Here is a 23390-nt window from a genome sequence, read left to right on the forward strand (position 1 = left end):
TTGGGTTTAAATTTTAAATCCTATTATGGGATAACTTTAACAATTTAAGTACAGGTTTCTACAAGACGCTGAACTATTGAAAAAAAATTAATACCGTTAATTAATTAGCGTGTGGAAATAATTTTAGATTTCAAAAATTGTTTTTTTTTTATAGACAATTTAATTTAAAAATCATTTTTACTAATGAAAGTATTACGCTAATTAATTAGAGTAAAATTAAAAAAAAAATTAATACCCGGGTCAAAAAAATGAATTGATTTTGACTTGATTAACTTAATTTTGACTGCTATAATTTTTTTTAACTTTAATATGACTTTTTTAACTTACAAATATAAGTCAAGTTTGACTTGGATTCGACTTAGAAATTTAAGTCAACTAAATTAAATCCAAAACACCATAACTTTAATTTGACTTTATTGAAGTAAATCGGTGGTAAGACAATTTAGTCAAAACCAAATGTGTTTTTCATTGTTTAAAAAAAGAATTTATTCAGTTGCTTTTGTCTCTCTAGATTCGCTTTATTTAAAATTTTAAAAATCGCGCCAAATTCAAATTATTTTTTTGACGCGGGTATTCGTAAAAAAAAAAATCTTTTTCGGTATTTAAAACGGCTACAATTTTTAAATGAAAAACTTCTCATACTCTGTAATAAATTTGGAGTGAATTTGGAGTAATTATGAATTTTATTTAAATCAGAATTGACTTCGTAACAAAGTTTCGAAGTTGTATAAAAAATTACTTCGAATTACATCCGGAGCAATTGGGGAGTTGTTTTTCTAGGAGTGATTTCGGAGTGATCTAGATTTTATTTAAGTCCGCATTCACTTCAATCCGGAGTTTTAATATTAAAATAAACTCCCCTTGTAGTAAATTTCACTCCAAGGGGACTAAGTACAGAGTAACATCATGTTAAAAAAAATCCCATATAAAATTTATCAAATCGTGTATTTTTTCGATAAATTTTTTAAAAATTACTAATAACACAAATTTACATTTAAAATATAAGTAAATATTTATGACACACCGGATACACAGTATCCCAAAAAAGTAAATAAAAAGAAAAAAAAAAAATTCAAAAGTTAACCAGCAATAAATTCAAGTCAGACGGGATAAACATTAAGGGTGTATCAGAATATCCTGAGGGCATGAGAAAACGACTGCGCCGAGTGTAATCGAGAGTGACAGGGTGTGGAACAATATATATGTACAGATAGATAAATAGGGTGTTGTGAGAACGGTGTGTTGTATAGTAGAAAGAAGTAAGAGATGAAACTTACGGAAGTTTGATGTACGTATACATGGGTATGGAAGTGCCGCATGTGGCATTAAGTCTGCAATCCAACTGAAATAAGTCCATGTATATATGTATTATTTATAAAGCGGATAGTAGTGGATAGCGATAAATCTTAGTATCACGTAAAACTTCTATTCACCTTCTCGCAGCTATTTGTGTGTTATGTTGTAATATATTGTACTGTGAATGGAGCTTAAATTCGCCTTGGAATATTATATCTCACGTGATATGCAATTGCAACATTGTACTGGCTTTTAGATCTCATATTCGTAGTGTTGCTTTGCTTGTCCAACTTCATTTAATCGATTGCATGTCGAGTTTTGGTGATAAATACCAGAAGGTTCAAATCGGAAATTTGATCGCTGACAAGGATACAAATGTAATGTACTTTGAAGCATTCGATATTGCTGGTTAGTAGTGAGTGTAAATGAGATTGTTGGCTGATTTGTGGATTTGTTTTATTATTTTTGACGGTTCATTTCGGTGCCGAGTACTGATGTATATTCATAATCGATAACTGGATTTTTGCACTATTTTTAGACGTAAGTGCATTCGAAAATATTCAAGATGTAAATTCGGTTACAATCATGCCACTGATAAAATAAGAGATTCATTTTTAAAGATTACATTCTGTGGGAGTATTTGACCCAGTAGTTTAAATTGTGGAATCAGATATTGAGGATCTTTATGCGGGCTTTTTTTTTTTTACTGGGTTTAGTTATGATAATTTTAAGTGGAAACTCCGAAATGGATTTTGACATCATTTAATAAAGTGGAGAAGTATTTAATGTAGAGAAAAAAAAAACTCAAGTTTAAAGTTGCGATAATAGACTGAGAATTTTTTTGCGGTAAATATGAAAAATTTAAAGTTCACTAAATTTTAGCTCTTGAGTCTATTCTCAAAAATAATCGGCTATTTTTTTTCAAATAAAACAAGAAAATTTTTAAATTGACGTCAATTTTTTTTTTTTTTTTTTTTTTTTTTTTTTTTTTTTTGAGTAAATTTATGAAACAAGGCTTCGAAAAGTAATAATATTTTTATAAGAAATTTTATTCTTAAATTTATAAGTGACTGGCTGTCAAAAACTGAAAACTGTCAATAGTCGATTACTTCACTCTTCAGTATAAAAAAAAAAAAAATTTCCAATATTTCAGCATCGAAATTTCCTCTCCTAAATAACGTAATAAAAATAAAATATCCAGGATCTTAAAAAAAATTTATCTCAGTTAAACTTTAGTAGAAATACTGAAAAACTCAAAGTCTGAGTGCATTAAAATGATATATAAGTGCACGGTCCATAAAAGAATCTTAAAAATGTATTATATAGTAATAATTATGATTATTATTGTTATTATAAAGTAGAGTACTAAGACTAAATGGATATTTTATCGTTTTACAGGTATAATCTTTGATGTAACCGCTCTACTCATGAAAAACCATTTTTTTTTTAAATAATACTTTTTACCTTATTTTTGTGTCGCATCTTTACCGGCATACCACATGAGCCTCCTCAACGAATTTTATCATGTTCTAGCTCGGTATTGTCCCTCATCTGCGCTTAACTTAAAAAATTTCGCGTTTTTTTCTCAGACCGGATCGATGCTAAAACGTACTTGACTAAAACTTTGCTGCAAGCTACAGCCGTACTTTATCTTTCCTATCTTTTCTTTTCTATCCTATTTTTTTTTTTTATTCAACATATTTTTTTTTTTTTTTATTTACCTCCTCTAGCTATCATTCTTTTAGTTTCGTCAACAAGCTTTCACAATCTTTTCACTAACGGAATTTTTTTTTGTTTTGTATTAAAATCAGTATATCATATATATATATATATATATATATATATATATATATATATATATATATATTTGTATTTTAAAACTAAAAAATTCATAACTTTTTTTGTTTGACTGAAATTTAAAGATAAGTTAACGTCAAAATGTCCAAAATCAAATTATTTTTTTTGTGGTGGTCATAAAAATGACCTTTAAAATTTACTCTGATATATAAATATATATGTATGTATATGTATACAAAAAATAGAAAATTAGGCAAAATGGGATACATCTAAAAAGACAAGAAAATTTTTTTTTTTTATAAAATGATTCAAAATTGTAATTTATTACTGTTACAGTTAATAAGAGGTTAGAAAGTCTGGACTTTGATTTTTAAAAATACATTTTTTTTAAATTTTTTCCAAAAATATAAAGTGATTTGATTAAATACAATTCGTTATTTCGAATTAGGGTATAAGTAGCATTTGTGGCCATTGTTCCATTTTTGGACGTGATAAAAGTATTTTTGGAGAAATTTAGAAAATTGATTGTCATTGCATGATGAGTGAGAATGTAGCAGACATCAGAAAAATTTAAAACTATAAATAAATAGAGTAATCAATTAAAAAAATAAAATTTATAAAAAATGCGCTTATTAATTTCAAAATTTTCCAAATGCGCATTTTTTAAAAATTTTATTTTCTTAATTATTTACTCTATTTGTTAATAGTTTTAAATTTCTCTGTCTGCTACATTCACACTCATCATTGCATTTTTTTCCAAATTATATTGTTTCAATTTTTCACATGTCCAAAATTGGCCATCGAGTGGTTGAAAACGGAACTTCTACCCAAGCAGAAAATTTTTGAGTAAAAATTACCCACAAAATTTGGTACTGCAAAGACATATAGCAAGTAACTAAATTTTGACTTTCTTATTAGTAGAAATTTCACTTCATTCACATGTTATCGAGTAATAAATTTTGCAATGTGCATGGAAAAATTTAGATATTTACCACATGTCCTTACAGTATCTTATTTTTTGGGTAATTTTTTCAAAAATTTCCCTGCGTGTATAGACTCTTTAGAAAAAAAATTTCAAAAAAAAAAAATTGATAACTAACTACTGAAATAAATTCATGAAAATAAATTTTTTTCAACTAATAGATGACAATTTTGGACTTTTTCTGAGCTCTAGTACTTTATAGTGTCCCATTTTTCTTTATACATTTATATACATATATATTGTGTCGAAATGTTTTGAAACAAATTCGACAAGTAGTATACAGCAGTTAAGTTGGTCAGCAAAGTATCTAAGTACACATTGAGACTGAGCATTGAAGACCAGACACTCAAGGCTGTCAAGTCGATTACGAGTCAAAAGTTACCCTGGCGAATTGTCGTCTTTTCCAATTTTAGTTTTACCCTCTGATGAGCAATATAATAATCCCCGAGGAAATCCCTCTTATATCTTACAGATCTTATGATTTTTATTTATTTTCAAATTATATGTCTATATAACTATTTTTTCTACTTAATATTTATTTGACTCAAATACATCAGAAAAAAAATTCCAATTTTTTTCTCTCTTCTACAAAAATATTGTCGTTGATATTTTTAAAATTTAAAAAAATTAAAAAACGTCGAAATTACGATGAAAATTTTCAAAATAAAGTAAACATATATTCCATTACATAAAATAGATTTATAAATGTATCTCAATATTAGTATAAACGATTTAAACTTTGCAACTAAATGCAATCTCATCGCCTTTATTGATTTTGTGGTTTAAAATAGATGCGTTAACATCCACAAAGCAATCAAATATCCACAGTAATCATGATGATGAATCAGCGGTATTTGCCCTGTAAATTAACCCTTACTATTAATGTAGTAAATCATTATTTTGATAGATCAATAAATAAATAAACAGTAAATAAATATGAGGAAAAAATAATAGCATAGATGAGTCGATATAAAAAAAACCCCGAAGACAAGGGAAAGTAATAAGTCCCCAGTGTCTCAACGGAATTTTAATAGTTGACAGACGACCTTACACTCAGTGGAGCGTTGTATGGCGAAAGCTGCTCAGCGATGCAAGAAACGATCATGTTTTCTGTTTTCAGCAGAGACTCTAGCCTAATGGCTAGTGAGACTAGTGCGAGGTACTACCAAAGCAAAGACTAGAGAAGTGTTTGAGATAAAAGAGTAAGTGAGTGAATGAGCTAGAGAGGAAAGATTATACGTGTAGCTTGCGAGAAACATTAAGTGAGGGTGAATAAATTATACAGCTTCACTTTTCTATATATATATATATATATATATATATATATATATATATATATATATATATATATATATATATATATATATATATATATATATATATATATATATATATATATATATTTATTTATAAGATCAAGAGTACAGAGTATAGAGGGAATTAAATTGTCGTGAGCCTTTACTTGCTCAAGTACGGAATTATGTGATACTGATGTGATGACATCAATTTTTTTTTGTAGTTTCATAATTAAACATTTAATTTGTATAGAAATATAAGAGGGTCTGGCAAAATAAAATGCTTGGAACTTTTTTTTTTTTTTCAAGTGAATTTTATTTATTATTTTTTTTGTAATTTGAGTAGTTGGTTTTTTTTTTGAAAACTCGTTAAATTGTAGGAAAAAAATTTTTTCGACTCGATTTTGCAAAAAATGGAACAAATTTCTATTTGTTTAGTGGGGACTTTAGAGAAATTAATTATTTATTTATTTTGTACTTGGTAAAATAAATAGATTTTACTGATTTATTTTTGAAATTAATGCGATAATTAATGAGTATAAAATTGTTTATTTAATAATATAAATAAAATTAATCATTACAATAAATTATATTTCATACTCAGTAAATTATTTACTTGACACTTGTAAGTAATATATTTGTATCAAATATCGCGTTATTATACTATCAAATGAATTATTTGTTACACATAAATTTTTGACGTCTATGTTCAATAGCAAAGTCGCTAATGAAATAATTAATTTTTCATTACTTCGATATTCATTATAAAAATTCTGATAATTTATTGCAAAAGTACTTTTTAGTGCGAAGTTAACTGTATAAATTTATATAAAAACTGAATATATTAATAGCTTCATTTCAATGAATAAATTATTAGGCTTTTGATACTTTGATTTACATTGTAATGTATTCCAAATTGTTTTTGAATATTCATATAAAAAGATACGGAGTTTGAGTAACCTTAAAGACTTTCTAGATTTTGAATCCTTACTTAAAACTGTGAAAAAAACGGTGTAAGTCGACGTTATCTCGTTGTAAAATTTAACCCTAAAAGGTGTTAAAGTAACACTGGTAGCGGTGTTAATATTTTTCTTAGTGTTATGCAGTATTACAAAAAATGGTTTTATTTTTCAAGTATCAGAAGTCGAATTTCATTTCAAATACAAAAAAAAAGTTTTGTTGTTTCAAAAATGTATGACACGACGAATTTTCGAATTTTTGGAGAAATCCGAAAAATAGTTGTCCACAATATAGAAAATAGACTTTTAAGATTTTTAAGTCTTTTTGCAAATTACACGGAAAATATCGGTAGCAGCTACTGATTATTTTTTAGTAGCCGCTACCGATTATTTTGGTATTTGCTACCAAAATAATCAGTAGTTGCTATCGATTAATTTTTGATAACAGCTACCAAAATAACCGGGAGTAGCTACCGAAATTACTGGAGGTAGCTACCGAAACTACTGGGAGCAGCTACCAAAAATTAATCGATTGCTTGCGATTAATATACTCACACCCTCATACTTTGATTGGAGTTAATTTACTTCTTATGTACACCGTTTTTACACTGCTAAGTAGCACCATTACTGGTGTCAGTTAATTTTACACAGCTTTTATACTGTGTAGGCCCACGGGTAATCTGATTGGTTAATGAACGCTTCTAATTGGTCGTTGAGTCGAAGTAGGGGAAAGTGCTAGTTAGGGCAGGGGTAGGGGTAATTTAAAGGGGAAGGGGTAATTTAAATATAAAAACAGACGTTTGAAATTAAAAATATTTTTGTAAGTATCGGAAAAATTTTATTGAAAATATAAATTAGCTTAAAAAATATTTTACAAAAAAAGCTAAATAAATTTAAAAAGTAACGACTTGAAAAAAAATTACAAAATCGAAACGTAACATATTTTTCCGGTCGGATGAAAATAAAATTGTTGAATTCAATATCAACCTATAAAATTTTATTTTTTATTCCTATAGCAAGCGATTTTTCTATTCAGTGAAATGAAAGGACTAAAAAAGAAAAAAAAAGAAAATATTGAGCATTAAATCGTTCTTACAAGATTGTTAAATGATTTAAGATTGAAGATAAATATTTGTTAGGGTAAATTTGTGTACTCAGCACTCGGTTATTTATTTTTAACTCGATGGTTTTACAACTCTATAATGTTGTAATGAACAATGTTACCTTTTTATTTTTTTTTCTCCAAGGCGGGTTTATTAAAGTTGATAAATGATTTTCATAAAGTAGTAGCAGTTGCCCTTTAATGTCACGAGCTTTCACATCTGGGTGCGGTTTTTCGTGTTAATTACAAATTCATATTAATATTAATTTATATAATAATAATAATTATGACAACAATAATTAAACATAAATTATAATTGTCATGGAATAAAATTATTTAAAAATAACATTTTATCTCTATTAACAAAACTATCACGCATTCTATTGAATTTACATGCCCGCGAATGATAATTAATCAAATCACCCGAAGCTAAATATAGAAAAAAAAGTGTCACTATCGTTATCGTTAGCTAAAAATAAAAAAAGTCATTAACAATAGGGTAAAATAAAAATATAACAAAAGAATTTAAAAATTGAGGAAAAAAAAAATCAAGTCAACATTTCCGAAGATTTTTTATTTTATTTGAATCCGCTTATTGTTCTCGGAGAAAATGGCTGAAAAAATTGCAGATGTTTGGTGAATAGAACCCAAACATGATGAAAAATAATAGATCTTTGTGAATATGAAGCAAAAAAAAATTAATTAATTAGTTCTGGGGTGAAAAAAAAATTTTTTTCATTTTTTTTTTTTTTCGAGACGATAAAAATTTTTTGACAAATTTTGCATAATTGTTTAAAAATTTATTTGCCGATGAAAGATGGGCGGAAATGGAAAGATTTAAAAATGCAAAGGTAGTGCGGGTAAAATGGACCACCCCAAAAATTTGATAGGAATGTTTTTTCTCCAAAATTATTTTTTTATTTAAATTTTATGTTATTAATAAAAGAACAAAATTTTTTACTTTTTATTGGGGCTGGTCCATTTTGCCCACTTGGGAAAAAAAAATTTTTTCAATGGCAACTGGAAATTTGGTTTGATTTCTTCAGATGGAAGTCAATAAATAAAATTAAAATGCACAAAAATAAATTATTTCCTTCGCTGTCCCATTTTACCCACGTTTCTGCCATTCAATAGTAGAAATTTTTGAATTTTATTGAAAAATAAGGAATTAAATTATTTTTAAAAATATATTGTACTTGAATATTTTATGCAACGTGCTATTTCAAAAAGTTTAACGACTTTTAACTTCATATTTAAGTTTCTTGACTATGAATTTCATACGAGGCCACGTACCAGAATTCCTTCCTCTCCATTTTCTCATTCTCCGAACCAATATGTTGGGTATCTCAGGTATTTTATACAAGCTCTCATAAAAGACGACATGAAAAGTTAAAAAAAAAATCAAACTTTTTTTTTATTGACACCTTAATAAAAATCATTTGCGGTAGCAATAAAAAGTACATCTACTACAATAAATATAAATATCAAGACAATTTTATAAAAGTTCGGACATGGAACTGATCCAACAAACAGAAAAAAAAAAAACTAAAATATAAAAAGTGCAGCGTCACCAATTTGTAAATCATTTGGCGGGAAAGAATTTTAAATCTTCAGTACTGTTTTTACTCCAGTTCTCTATTCAAGTGTCTACACGAGCCAAATTAATTTTGACTCAATTCAAAAACGTCAAACTAATATCCAAAAATTATCGAATAGTCTACAGAATCAGAAAAGTTCAAATATTCCATCCTCATTATTTTTTACCGCGCATTTGAAACCGCGAAGTTTTGAAAAATCACCCTCAGAATAAATTTTAAAATGTCAGAAAATTTTTTCGCGGGAAAAATTATTGGCAGTCTCAAATTGATCTCAGTTGCATCTAAAAAAAAAAAAAAAACAAAAAAAAAAAACAAAAAGAAAAAGAAAAATCGTGAGTACGACAGTTTCTATTTTCCCGCTCGTCTGTTTCCGTTTCTTTAGAAGTAAAAAACAAAAAAAAATTGCTGTAAAGTTGAAACGTGTTAATTATCTAGCAAACAATAACATATTGTTTGGATGACAAAGTGTCATATACAGAACTGTGTAATATCCAAGTAAATAATAATGAAAATGAAAACAAACCATCTGTATTTATCTAAATGAATCTTTAAAAAAAAAAATTATTCTATTGAGAATAGCTGGTACTCAGTTTATATAATCTACTTAAAAATAATACATATATATATATATATATATATATATATATATATATATATTTTATAAACCCATGTGTCAGTATCAGTGAACTCGCGCTTATATTTAAATAATGACAAATTTTGTAAAAATAATTTTTTTCAATCGCAATTTATTTGAATAAACCACACGCAGATTTATTTAATTATTTATTATGACGTGATTTTTAAAAAAGTATAGAGTATAAAATATATGTAATTTATATTTACACTTTTGTAAATTAATGAGTCTCGTGTAGACGAGTCTCGATTGTACAATGTGTCACAGACAGTAGAGATAAATAATTTCCATGTGTTGTATATATTTAGAATCGTATGGAAAATGTATGGATAGTGTGAAAGGAAATGCGCGTGCTAATCTGAAGGAAATAAAGTAAAAGTTACATTTTGGTATGTTTATTTATTTGTTTTTTTTTTTATCTAGTTCATGGTCGTACTTTTACTAAGGGTCAGACAGTTTGGGGAGAATCAAATAAATAGTAGGATAAAAGGTAAATATTTTTGTAATTATCAGCTCGATGACTAAGGCATTAATATTAATTAGTTTTATTGAAGGACCGACGCTGACTTGTTACAAGAAAAGTATTTAATTGAGTAAAAAAAAAAATTTTGATAATTTTTTTTTTCAAATTGTAAATTTTGTAAAAGTATTAAATTTTTGTGTAGTGGTTGCATAAATTTTTCCGAATAAGAAATGAAATTTTTTTTGTTATTTAGGGGAGAGATTTACACTAAAAAATGGGGATTGAATATGGATTTTATTTAAGTTCGAATTTGACTCAGTCGGAGTTCTGGAGTTAAAAAAAAAATTATTTCGCACGCGGAGTGAGTAAGGATTTTTTATGGGGGATTTTGTTATTTAATAAAAACAGCTGTTAATTATAAACATAATTATTTAAATAAATAATTAATTGAGATATTAATAATTAAACTTAAAATTTTATTTTTTTAATTTATAAAATGTTTAGGAACTCAGTAAATTATAATTTCATATATATAATACATAGTGAAAATATTAAATTATTGAATAGCTGTAGTGACATAGTTTTTATGGGAATATTTTATATTTCGGTGCAATATGAAATGTTATCTCGTGGTATGGTTGATGTAAGTCATACGACAGTTTGTGACTCAGTGTAATTATATTTTTGCAAGTTTTATTATCAGCTGGTTATAATTTTTAAAAATAATTTTGCGTGAATATATGGAAAGGGAGCTCGTAATTATTTACGTACTCAATATAAATGTCTAAATATCAAAGACCTAAGCTCACTATATAGTAATTTTTTTTGTAATTAACATTTTCCGAAAATCCCTTTCGGAGTGAAATTCACTCCCAGAGAAATAAATAAATAAACAATTATTCACTCCGCATTCACTTTGCAAATTTTTCACAGTGTAAATACAAAATACCATAATTTAATTTAAAAAATAACTGTACTGTAGGTTGAATCCAAGTTTAGTTGATAAAGCTGCCACTAGATGGCCAAAAAAAATAATTTCTCAAAAGCAGAATATTGATGAAAACTGATCTTTAGCTATAGATGCAACAGAAACATTTGATAATTATTTAGCCAAAATATTCAATTCACTCCGCATTCACTTTGCAACTTTTTCACAGTGTATTTCTTTATGTGTAGGTCGTAATTTCGAATCATTCCCATTCTTTTTAATTCATTAAACATTCAAAATTTTTTTCTCAATTCTGTTGTAAGCCAGTCCTTAAATTTCATTAAAATTTACAGAAAAAATTTTTTCACTTTTTTGGAAAAACTCGATTTTTTGCCCGAAAATGTAAAACATTTTAATGTATACTAATTAAAAACTTGCATACATGTGAAAAGCAAAAGATTTAGCCTGATAAAAATAAAAAAGTAAATTTTTCCTCGGTTACATGTTGCGTTTAAAATTAAGCGGTTAAAAAACTGTAATAAAAGAATTTTTAATAAAAAAGAAACGTTAACTTATTGAGACGTCAAATGCGAGCGCTGACATGATAATATAGAGGTTTCTGTGGTATGTAAACGAGGATAATTTATTTTTCTACTCTGGAGTAAACCACATGAAATATTGAGACGTGGTAACGAAAAATTTTTCCACAAGTACGGTCTATGTAAAGAGAGCAAAAAATTTAAAAAAGGAAATGACGACACACAAATTCAATTTCATGTAAAGTCCACTGAGTTTTAATATAAAACCTGATAGAGTTCAGATATTATCATTATTGTTTTTTTTTTTTTTTTTTTTTTTTATTTCATACTGGTCAAAGTAATTGGAAACTTATATTTTAGTTTCGTTCGATAGACTTGTTATTTTTTTTAAACTTGTAATGGAAAGTGAATGAAGTCAATTTCGATGCTTGGTAGGATGGAAGTTTGTGTAGAGTGAAGAGACCATAAAATAACTATTGAGTAACCCGCAAATTGTTTCCCTCAACTACTATATTACTCTCTGTGGTTTTACGTACTGACTGTTATTGAAATTGTTTATTAAACTCAGCATTTGATATTATTATTACTTTTAAACGATTATATATTTTATAAATTTAATCCATTACTTCACATCTTTCTTATGAGCACTTACTATCTTCTGACAACAAGTTATAAACTAATGCTACCAAAGTTTATAAACTTCCATAACTTGTATAAATTTAATTTATATTTAACAATTAACCATTTATTACAGGTCACAAGCGTTGTTCGCACGTGTACTGTCATAAATGTTATTAAGATTATTTATTATTAATGCATGTTACAAAAAATTATGAAATTCGAAATTTTCAATCTAATTTAGTAATAGTACGAAAATTTGAAGATTTCATTTAAAATTTTTTCTTAAGTTGAAACGAGACCGAACTTTTTGCTCACATTCAGAGAAATAAACAGAATTATTTTTGTTGTTTCTGTAGAATAACTGAGAATTTAAAAAAGATTTTACGAAATTTTCTGCTCTTTGTTAATGTTCTAAACTAAAACTAAAAAATCTCCATTTTAGACTTCTAATATTTATCTTTGAATAAAAAATAATTGAAAAAAACTTACCGTGACGCCTCAATCAACTTTCTAAAAACGAATTAGTGAAAATCACGTGACAGTCACTATTTAGTCACTTATTACCAGAATTCAGCTCGAAATATTCACATGGAAAAAAATAATTGGTAGCAGCTACTGATTATTTTTCGGGAGGCTACCGATTATTTTGGTATCCGATACCGAAAAAATCGGTAGCCGCAATCAGTTAATTTTTGGGAGCAGCTACCGATTATTTTGGTTCTCAATACCAAAATAATCGGTAGCTGCAACTAATTAATTTTTGGGAGCAGCTACCGTTTATTTTGATACCCGATACCGAAATAATCGATAGCTGCAATCAATTAATTTTTGGTAGCTACTCCCAGTTATTTTGGTAGCTGTTAATGAAAATTAATCGGTAGCAACTACCGATTATTTTTTTCTGTGTGCTCAAATTTTTTTTTGGACTAGTAAAAATAAATTTTTTTTCTTTTGTCAAGAAAATTATTTTTTAACTTGCATTGGAAAAAATAAAATAAAAGAAACCAATGTCCTAAGAGAATTTTATTTTTCTTGTTCTTTTTTTTGCATTAAAAGTCGGTTATTTCTATGAAAAAAAAAAAAAAAAAAAATAATTACGTAGTTAAATCTAATATATATTCTTCTATTAATATTATTTTTTATAATTTTACTATGAAAACGCCAGCCAAGTGTGAATAGAAAAAAAAAAAAATAAATAATAAAATAAAATTCTTAGCTATCAAAGCCTTTTTTATAAAAGCGTATCTACGCTGAAGAAATTGAATTCTTCGTATTATATCGTTCCTTTTTAATTTTCATCGTTCACTAGTGAAGCTTTAGAGTAAGTAGAAAATATTAAACTTGAATTATAGAAAGCGCGAGAAAAAGTGTGAAAAGTGCAGCATTAAAGAAGTAGTGTCTTGCATTCTTCTACGCTCGAATCCTCGGGTAATTTGAATCCACATATTTTATTTTTTTATTTTAAATTTCGTAGTATCAAATTCAATAGACCCGTGAGTTTTTAATCCTCTAATCCACGGCGGGGAATAAAAATAATTTATTTATCAAAAATTTCTAGCCGAATATTAGAATGAAAAATTTAGTGCGGGTTAAAATAGCCGCAAAGCAAATGGTAAAATACTCTAGACTATTGGGTAAAATTATATTGTTTACCTGACTAATGTATCCACTATACCACAACCACAGTAGTGGCGAGAGAGTAAACATTTCATCGAGTTACACCGAGAAATGGCGAGATAGTAAAGTGCTGTCACATCACAACTTATATATCAGTAGTCTGAAAAAATGATAGTAAAAAACCGATTTTTTTTTTTTGTAGTACTTGAGTTACAACAGACGTTAAAGTTACCATTCAAACTAAAACTTAAAACAATAATAATGATAATCAATATAATCAAGAGAATAAGGAAAATTTTGTTTCAGTCATATTTATATGATAAAATCAGTTAATGTTATTAAATTTGGTATCGTTAAAAAGGTATTGACTCGAATTGCCTTTTCAGTTTTCATGGTTTAAACTCTTTTTTATTGCCAAGGATTGAGATACATCAATTTATCTATATTATTTGAATTACATTTAAATTACGCGGGAAAAAAAACGATCGTATTTATTTTCTTTGAATAAATTGATATTTCAATTATTCTGTCACTGAATATGACTGAATATATATATAACTATTATAAGGTAAAAGCCCCCATACCTGTTCAGTACCATTAGTCGCTCACTTTAAATGTTTAAGGTGTTTTTTTATAATTAAAAAAAAAAAAAAATTACAATTTTATTTATTAATTTATATTGAGGGATTTAATCTCACTCCGATGAAAAGTGAAGTGGTATAGGGGCTTTTACCTCATATATAATTAATAGAAAATGAAAAAAAACATCGAAATCAATAAATTTGCGAATTAATGATGAAATTTTTCTTATTAAATTTCGATGATAATAAAAATAAACGAAAAATTCTAGAGTTAATTTTAGAGTGGATATTTTAATAAACAGTGCAGTCACACAGTGACCGTAGGTTGCCTGTTATTATTATTATTATTATTATTATTTTAATTATAAAAATATAAAGAAATAGACGGCATTAAAAATAAACTTTGGCAATTTGTTTTTACATTCTGCTATTTAATATCTTAGCGTTCGAATGACTTGAAAATCTTTTAAACTCGAGAAAATAAATAAATAAAAAAAAAAAAATGGTATTTGTATAGAATGAAGTAAAAGGATAAAAAAGCAACTGGTGAAACAAGAATTGTAAAAATTTTACTGTGCAGATGTTGAGTTCTGAACTTTGTATACAATTCGTAGCGCGGTTTTGTGTACTTGAAAAGCTTTAAAGTAATCATTAAAGAAAACACGGCAAACGTGACCGGAATTTATTACTCAAGACCGTGATGCAATGACGTGAAAAATACTTTTTCATTAATGCGATTAACTCTTTTTAATATTTTATTTTTAAATACCGTCTCTTTGCTGAATAATTTTTCTTAAGTTTTAACGCTTTCAATCAATTAGCTTTCAAGTACTTTTAATGCTTGTGAATTTTATTTTTTCCATTCCTTTGTTAGATAAAAAATTAATTAATTTTTTAATTTTTACAGTTATCATTAGGGAAAAATACTTATAAGAATCTATTGATCATTACTTTAATCACAACTAGGTCCGCATGAAAATACCATATATGATAAATATGTATGGAAAAATATATGATCAATATGGGACCATATAAGTGGCCAAAAACGATATATATTTTCATATATATAATATAGTAAGTTTTAATATAATTAATTATATACGTAAGTTTATAAGTTAATACATGTATTATATATATTTATATTCATATATGTAAACTTATGAGTTAGCACATATATGTATTACATATATTGATAATTATATATGTAAATTTGTAAGCTAGCACACATATATATTCTGAACACATGTTTGAATCTTATAACAGAGAGAGGAAGACAGAAAAGAATAGATTTTATTTATTCTTACATATATGGGGAGACTTATATGGTTCTATATATCGAAAAATATATAAAAATTTATAAAGAATACATGGTACATATATCGTGCCATATAATGATGAATTATATATGTATTCTTATTTGTTTCCATATATAAATAACATTTATGTTTGAATATATTGAAATTATAAGTTTTCAAATATATAAATAATATATTGAAGTTATACGAAAATATGTAAAATCATATAAGAGAAAACATATAAAAATATAATTAAATCGGCCAAAATCTATATATAGTTCTATCTAAGATTTCATGTATTGTCATATATATATTTATATCTGTAACATATATTTTTACCATATATGATATTTTCATGCGGGTGCATTTCATGTAATTTATTTAATTATTTCATGCTGCCAATGGTAAAAAATCTTTAAAAAAATATTTCAAATGTAAATTTTCATTTGCTTCCATTCATTTTTTTTAATAAAAAAAAAAAAAAAAAAAAAAAAAAAATTGAATAAAAGTAGCGACAGTTTACTTAGATATATGACACCCGAGAGACTTTAAAATTAGGTAGCATTACTTTACTGATAAATGGGGTTCTTTAGTGGTATATAGAAAATTTAAATTTAATATAATCCTTACAAATTTACTATTTTCAGGTAAAGTTTATATAGATATATAAATGTATATAAGAAAGGAAGTTTAATTTAGTGCTAAAAGTATAAGATGAATTTTTTCTTTACGTAAAAGCGTCGACGAGGAAAAAAAGATATTTATGAATGATGTATAAATATAAGGTTACATATTTAGTTAGTGATATAAATGTATGTAGATTAATGCCAAGCGATATCTATTGGATTTCGGCTAAATTCAGAGTATTATATACTTGAACAGGATCACTGACGTGGAATTATGGAATAATTATTGGTTCCTTGATACGCTAATCAACTTAAACAAACGTCTCGTATTGAGTATAATCGACTTGCCTGCAATATTAATTACCGATTATTTACTGAGTTTGTTTTTGTAATTTAATCATTTTTTTTACTCTACTATTATTAATTTTTACTAAAAAACTTAAAATTTTATTTTCCGGCCTCGACTCGAGAAATTTCAAGTGATAAATTTTTTAATGCGTTGAGATTCGAAAAAAAAAAAAATGATTTTAATTTGAAATAAAAATTATTAGTTTTACCAAAAACGATAATTTATGTATTGGAATATTTTGAAAATAAAAAATTAGTGGGAATAAAATTTCGCCGCGGGATATCGGATTGTTAATTTAGTGTATAGTAAATGCGGCGGGTGTTAGTTGAATTTAATTTGATTGGATATTGAGTTCAGTGGTGGAAAAAAATAAAAATGATATGTTTGTATCTATTAGATACAGAATATTTGGGTGAATGTGGATGTATAGTGGGTTAGTTGGGGCTATGGGTGCTATGTAATATCAAGAGTGCTTTTGTGCGCTTAATATCATGAGCGTGTTTTTTTGCCCTCTCTCTTTCTCATGCACTTTGGCTCAACGAATTTTAGCTCTTGGATCTATTCCAGCTGTTAGATTAATAATATTATGGATATCAATGTTACAAAAATTACTTGAGTGATGGAAATTTAATTTTTTTTTTCTCTATTTCTTGTAATAGAATTTTTATTTTTATTTTGTAATAACAACAATAATAGTAATTAATTCTCTAAAAAAAAGCTTCATATATTCCTGTGGCATATTTGATAAGAGCTAAAAACCACTGTCTCCGGTATAGATACACGGTAGCCTCGCGCCATGACACTTCTTATGTACATCTATTTGAACGTGTACTTGGCGCGAGACACTACCGTGTCTCCTGATTTATAACTTGTAGTTTTGGTGAAAATGACAAAATTTGTGATGACTTTGTCTGTAAATTCAATCCGCGGAACAAATAGAATAGTAAAAATTAATAAATAATAGTAAAAAGTGGAATCTGTTATCAATAATTAGTACTATTATGTGCTTAATGCAAAGTAGTTTACTAAATTTCGTAGATTCCTAAAAATTACTATCAATTATTTCAAAAAGTAAATAAATATTATTACTTTTAGGTATAATGCGTGACTTATTAGTGAAAGTTAATTAATTTATGGCATAATCTATTAAAAAGTAATGATTGGTCAAATTAAGAATTGCTATCTTAGATACTGATTTTTCCAGTCGAAAATGACCAAAGTTACAAACTTTTATTTTATAAATTCGATATCACTGATTAATTATTAGCTTAAAATATCATTTATTCATCATTATAAATAAATTTACAATATACATAAATCTAATAAGTGGCAAATAATAAAATGAAAAATTAGTATACTAGATACTGATTTTTGTCTCATAAAAATACCGAAAATTTCAAACTCTTATTTTATAAATTCTATCCCATTGACTAATAATTAATATAAAATGTCATTTATTCGTTATTATAAATTAATTTATTGTATACATATATCGAATAAGTAGTAAATAATAACATGAAAAATTCGTATACTGGATCTTTATATATTAATATGTACGTTTACTATTTTTTCGGTTCCTCATTTTGTAAATTTTTCTGTTTATTTGAATAGTAATAACTGTAGGTACCAATATATCGATTCTTTTTCATATTAATTTTAATATACGAAATTACAAATTTTGCTCTTGTATGTGTATCAAATTTTAATATAAATAATAGCCATTTTGTAGTATATATAATTATCCTGGTTTGATATTAGTATCGAATATACCAATTTTAAGTCGGAAATAAACTACAAACTATTAAAATTTTGAGCATCATTTTTTCCGTGTAGATAATTTTACAAGCTACAAAAAAGGTATCAGTGATATTTCTCATATTTGCAGTATTTCGGCAGACATATTTATTTCAAAGTCGCAGGTGGAATTTAAGTCAAAATTTCGGAGTTTCAAAATCTTCTAGGGTGAAAAATATGAATTTAAAAAAAAACAGTAAGGGAAATTTTTTTTTAGGTAATTCAAGAGCTAAAATAAATATTGCAATAACTTTTTGATATTAAAAATATTTAAATTACAAAATATCAATAATTGAGCCAGTAAATTTCTTCATGACACTCCCGGTTATTAAATATTCGATTTATAAAAATTTTGAGCATCATTTTTTTCCGTGTACTTTAGTTGGAATTTGAATTTAAAATTTTCAGGATTTTAAATACCAAACTTTTTTTAAAAAATATTACAAAGGGTGACATTGTAAAATTTATGCATTTACATGAACTCAAGGGTTCACTTTGCCCTAAGGTAGTACTCTACTACGCCAGGGCTGATGAAACTGAATTTCAAAAGTTCAGAAAAACCTCAAAAATTTGGCGGCTTTTTTTAAGAATATTGAAATCCAAATTAATTATTTTTGTATATAAAATTGATATAAAATATGCGATTAATTAAATTAATTAAAGTCAAAAAAATGTACAAAGTATGTTTGATACTTTTTTATAATTAAATTTAATAAGATTGTGTTGAATCTAGAGTCAGCGGATTAATTGCATGGCATCCAGTCTCCAGCGTCGTTTGATCTCCCGGACTAATTGTATCTAACAAACGGGTTTATCCAAAGTCAAGACACAGATTGTTCTGTGTACATTTTACTTGATAATCTTGGCTAGTCACGTATTCAAAGGATAATGAGATTCTATGGATAATAGTTACTCGGTTTCATAATATCTGTAATCTATATGAGAAATCCGCCGTCTCTGTGTGACTGCTCGAGTATAAGAAGAGTCTTTATTGAATATCTTTTAAATTAAATTTTTTATCGAAACTTTTGTTTATTGACTACAGAACAAAACTAAATTTTCAGGTACTCGATTACATGCGATAATAATTTTTCAATATTTTTTACTTTTTCGTAATCAATTTCAAAATTTTTAATTATTCCGCATTATTGTCCCGAGGAACTTCTCTCTATCCTTGTCTTTTTTTTTAGATTTTTTTTATAAGAAAATTTTTTTCTTACATTTTCTTAATATTTATTATTATCAAAAATAATTAAAAAAAAAACAGAATTTATTTTCTGTTACAATTTGATCTATTTTTGGTTTCAGTAATTGAATATTTGAAAAAAAAGTTAAGAAATAATGAATTTTTTTTTTTTGACTTTTATTTTAAGTAATTAAACAAAATTTCCAGCTGCCATAGAATTTTTTTTTTCCAAGCGGGCAAAATGGACCATCCTCAAAAAAAGTAAATTTTTTTTTCTTCTATTTACGATTACAATTTTCTAAAAGAAAATTTCCGTCAAATTTTAGACCCTCGCTCTAAAAATTCAAATTGTACAAAAAAACCCGCGGTAAGAAGTCATCAAAATTTTCTTTTACCCCAGTTTTTTTATTTCCACGTTAAAAAAAAAAAAATAAAAAATTGTGATGCCTGAGGTGGCCAATTTAGCCCACTTTTCTCGACTATATATAAAAATTTTTGGAGTGAATCGTTTTGTAGACCGTTTCGTTTTTCCCGCCCTCTGTATGTAATTAAAAAAAAAATAGCGTAGTCTAGGCGTGACCTTTTTGTCAAGTATTTTTTACATACTCTCAATCTTTCTGTGAATGATCTACTCGTTGAGTGATATAGGTCCGTATAATAAACGTTCTCTAGTTTGATGGCTGGTATTCAATTTACCGAACCTCTTTCACTTCACTCTGTTATCCATTAGATACCTATATCTATATCTACATATCTAAAAAAAAAAAAAAAAAAAAAAAAATAAATAAAAAACTAAAAACCACTCGCTGTCGACTACACTATTTTAACGACCTTCAATATATATTTGTGTTCGTAAAATAATAAAAATTGAACGACCAAAAATTTATCTTCATTTAAATAAATTAAATTTTCACATCTCGTGATAATTATTTTTTTCGAGATAAAAGTGAAACGAGATATTTTTTACTCTTATAATTATAACGATACTAAATTCGATTTTAATGCCATCGCTGCTGTACGACTGCAATTGCGAATGTGAAGTAGATTTAATTATTTTTTTTTTTCTTTTATTATTTGCTAAATGATGTTAATGATTCAAAGAATTTTTTTAACGTTAATTACGATCAGTATGGGTATCGTTTAAAATTAAACTGCTTCACGGCCATTAAATTGACGGCGAGTTACATAGAGACTGTAGTTCCTTCGGGTACAAGTGCACTTTGGTTAATTGGCGAGTTGCAGCTTCCAAGTTTGATGGTATCATGTTGAAGCTCACTTTGACAGAAACGAAATACTCTATATATATAGACATTTAATAAATTATTAATAGAGAAATTTTTTAGTGAACATTAATAATAAATTTATTAATGTTATTTAAAAATAATAATTATTTAAAGTAAGACTCATTACCTGCTCATTTTTAATTGTTATGAGATTTAATCACATGATAAATTCGTAAGTGAAATGAAGGATCATTTTTTTAAAATAAATATGTTTGATAAAAACTCAAAATTAGAAATTCATTAAAAAATTTAGCTGCCATGTTATTCAATCATTTTTTTTAAATACTTTCTTGCATTCGAGCGCCATCTTGTGATCACTTTTTAAATGAGCAAATGAGCTTCGCACGTTTGGATTTTACAATTTTATATATTTACAAATCTAGACATACAAATATATGAAGTGATCGGGTAGGTCGTTTACTTAGCTCGATTTTTTTTTTTAATAGAACCATAAATTATTCAAAAAAAAAATATATATATAAATCTGTCATATATTTAAATACATATATTTGTGCAAATATATGTAAATATAGGTCCATATAAATATATATTTACATACATTTATACAAATATATGTGAACATATATTTATATAATTAAATATATGTTCACATATATTTGTATAGTATAAAATATTATAAGCAATACTTATAAGTTATCATGTAAAAAAAATATATTACCGATATATATGTTGCAAATTATAAAATCATATAATATTTCTGAAAAATTTTGTATATGACCCCATATATGACTTCTTATAATTCCATATAATTAATCATATATTTTGAATTATATTGAAGCTCATATACACGGAAACCCAAAACTTCTCGCTGTTTTTGAGCTTGGAGAGATTATTAGTAAAATTTTGAGTTCCAAAAATGGCTGTACCAAAAATCTATACATTTCACTAAAAAAAAGTAATTTTTGTCTAACGGGACTTAGATTTGATCAAACTTAGAAACAAGTCGGTCAAGCGACACGTTATGCAACCAAAATTTTGAAAAAACCTTTTTTTGATTTTGACTTTTTGTACCACTTGTAAACTCGACCGATCAATTTCAAAGTCTAATCAGTCCTTTCGATTCCACATACATCCACACATACGAATGTCCACCGGAAGTGGTCACAATAACTTCCTTTTTTTTTAAATTTTGAATTTTCATAGCGAAAAATTTGAAAATAAATTAATTATTAACATTATTTACATAACAGTAATTATTAATTACTAATTAATGAAAAATAATGACAATTAATAATTTGACAAAGTATAAATATTAATATTAATATTATAAGTTAATAATATTATGCAAGCCTTGATAATCCATCAGTCTGATCAAAGCACAGTGTCCATCACTTAAACCAACTGAGGTCTAGCCAATATGCACTATCCGATTCATCCTATCACCACACCCTCGCAGACTAGATCTACCCACACCAAAATACTGCGCACATTTACACAGACTAAACATTGTCCTAATGCCCCGTGTAAATAAACCAGCCCTCAGTAAATAATTTCTCACTCAATACTACTGATATTATATTTACTCTCGCCTGACCAAATACTGACAATTATCACTAATTTTTATAATTCTTATCACTCTACCTCCTCTAATTGTTTAATGCAATTAAAATTTATTTGGCAAAGTACAATATCAATTTAAGATTCCCACAGCAATGATGATATAAAAAACTTATCCTTTTTTTATTTTTTCGACCAATGAACTCTCTCTGCATTCGTGATATGCGAAGATTATACAGGAAACTAATCCCGAGACCTTTTTTTCTGTTCCGATTAATTAGCAAACCCTACTTACAAATACTTTGATCCCATATATATATATATATATATATTATTTTTTAGACCCTTGCCCCGGAGATTTATGTTGTATAGAAAACCCGGGGTAAAACGACCAAAAATTTTTTTTACCCAACGGTTTTTCTTTTTAATTTAATGCCAAAAAAAAAAAAATAGATTTCAAAATTTTGATTTTCATACTGAGGTGGCCAACTTACCCCACTAGACAAGAAATAAAATTTTACTGACTAGTGTTTCATTTTGCGCCATTTCTTTTTTCTTTTTTAATTTTTTTTGTCAAAAATAATAATTTTAAATTTATGAGAAAAAATTGAAAAAAAAAAAAAAGTGCCTAGAAATTAAAATAAAATAAATTTATTCATCCGAATAATTACAATAGCTTTCTAAATGAGCTTTTAAAAGTATATATTTTAGAAAAATATAAATTTAACGCTTTGAACTTTTAAATCGATATTCTTTTGTGCTTTTAATTTATATTAATTTTTTATTTCTATTTTTTCCAATGCTACTGACACGTGGATACGAACTTTAGATTTTTTTATGTACAAATATTTTATTAATAAAAGAAGAAACTATCGATTATTCGTGCGCGTAAATTTATACAGTAGATTAAATTGAAAGAAAAAAAAA

The 23390-nt window shown here is 26.4% G+C and overlaps 1 protein-coding gene across 6 annotated transcripts in view; it reads left to right on the forward strand.

Moving 5' to 3' along the window:
- LOC103579347 (tachykinin-like peptides receptor 99D) overlaps positions 1–23390 on the forward strand; it is a 128572-nt gene that overhangs the window by 44478 nt on the left and 60704 nt on the right. For 3 of the 6 annotated variants that reach the window (XM_053739162.1, XM_014444651.2, XM_053739161.1), the window contains exon 2: positions 10087–10153. The exons of the other annotated variants lie outside the window; for them this stretch is intronic. The gene's annotated coding sequence lies outside the window, so the exon portion shown is untranslated. The remainder of the gene's footprint in view (positions 1–10086; positions 10154–23390) is intronic. 6 annotated transcript variants of the gene reach the window in all.

The sequence above is a fragment of the Microplitis demolitor genome, chromosome 5 (assembly GCF_026212275.2).
Source record: "Microplitis demolitor isolate Queensland-Clemson2020A chromosome 5, iyMicDemo2.1a, whole genome shotgun sequence".
In the NCBI taxonomy this organism is placed as follows: Eukaryota; Metazoa; Arthropoda; class Insecta; order Hymenoptera; family Braconidae; genus Microplitis; species Microplitis demolitor.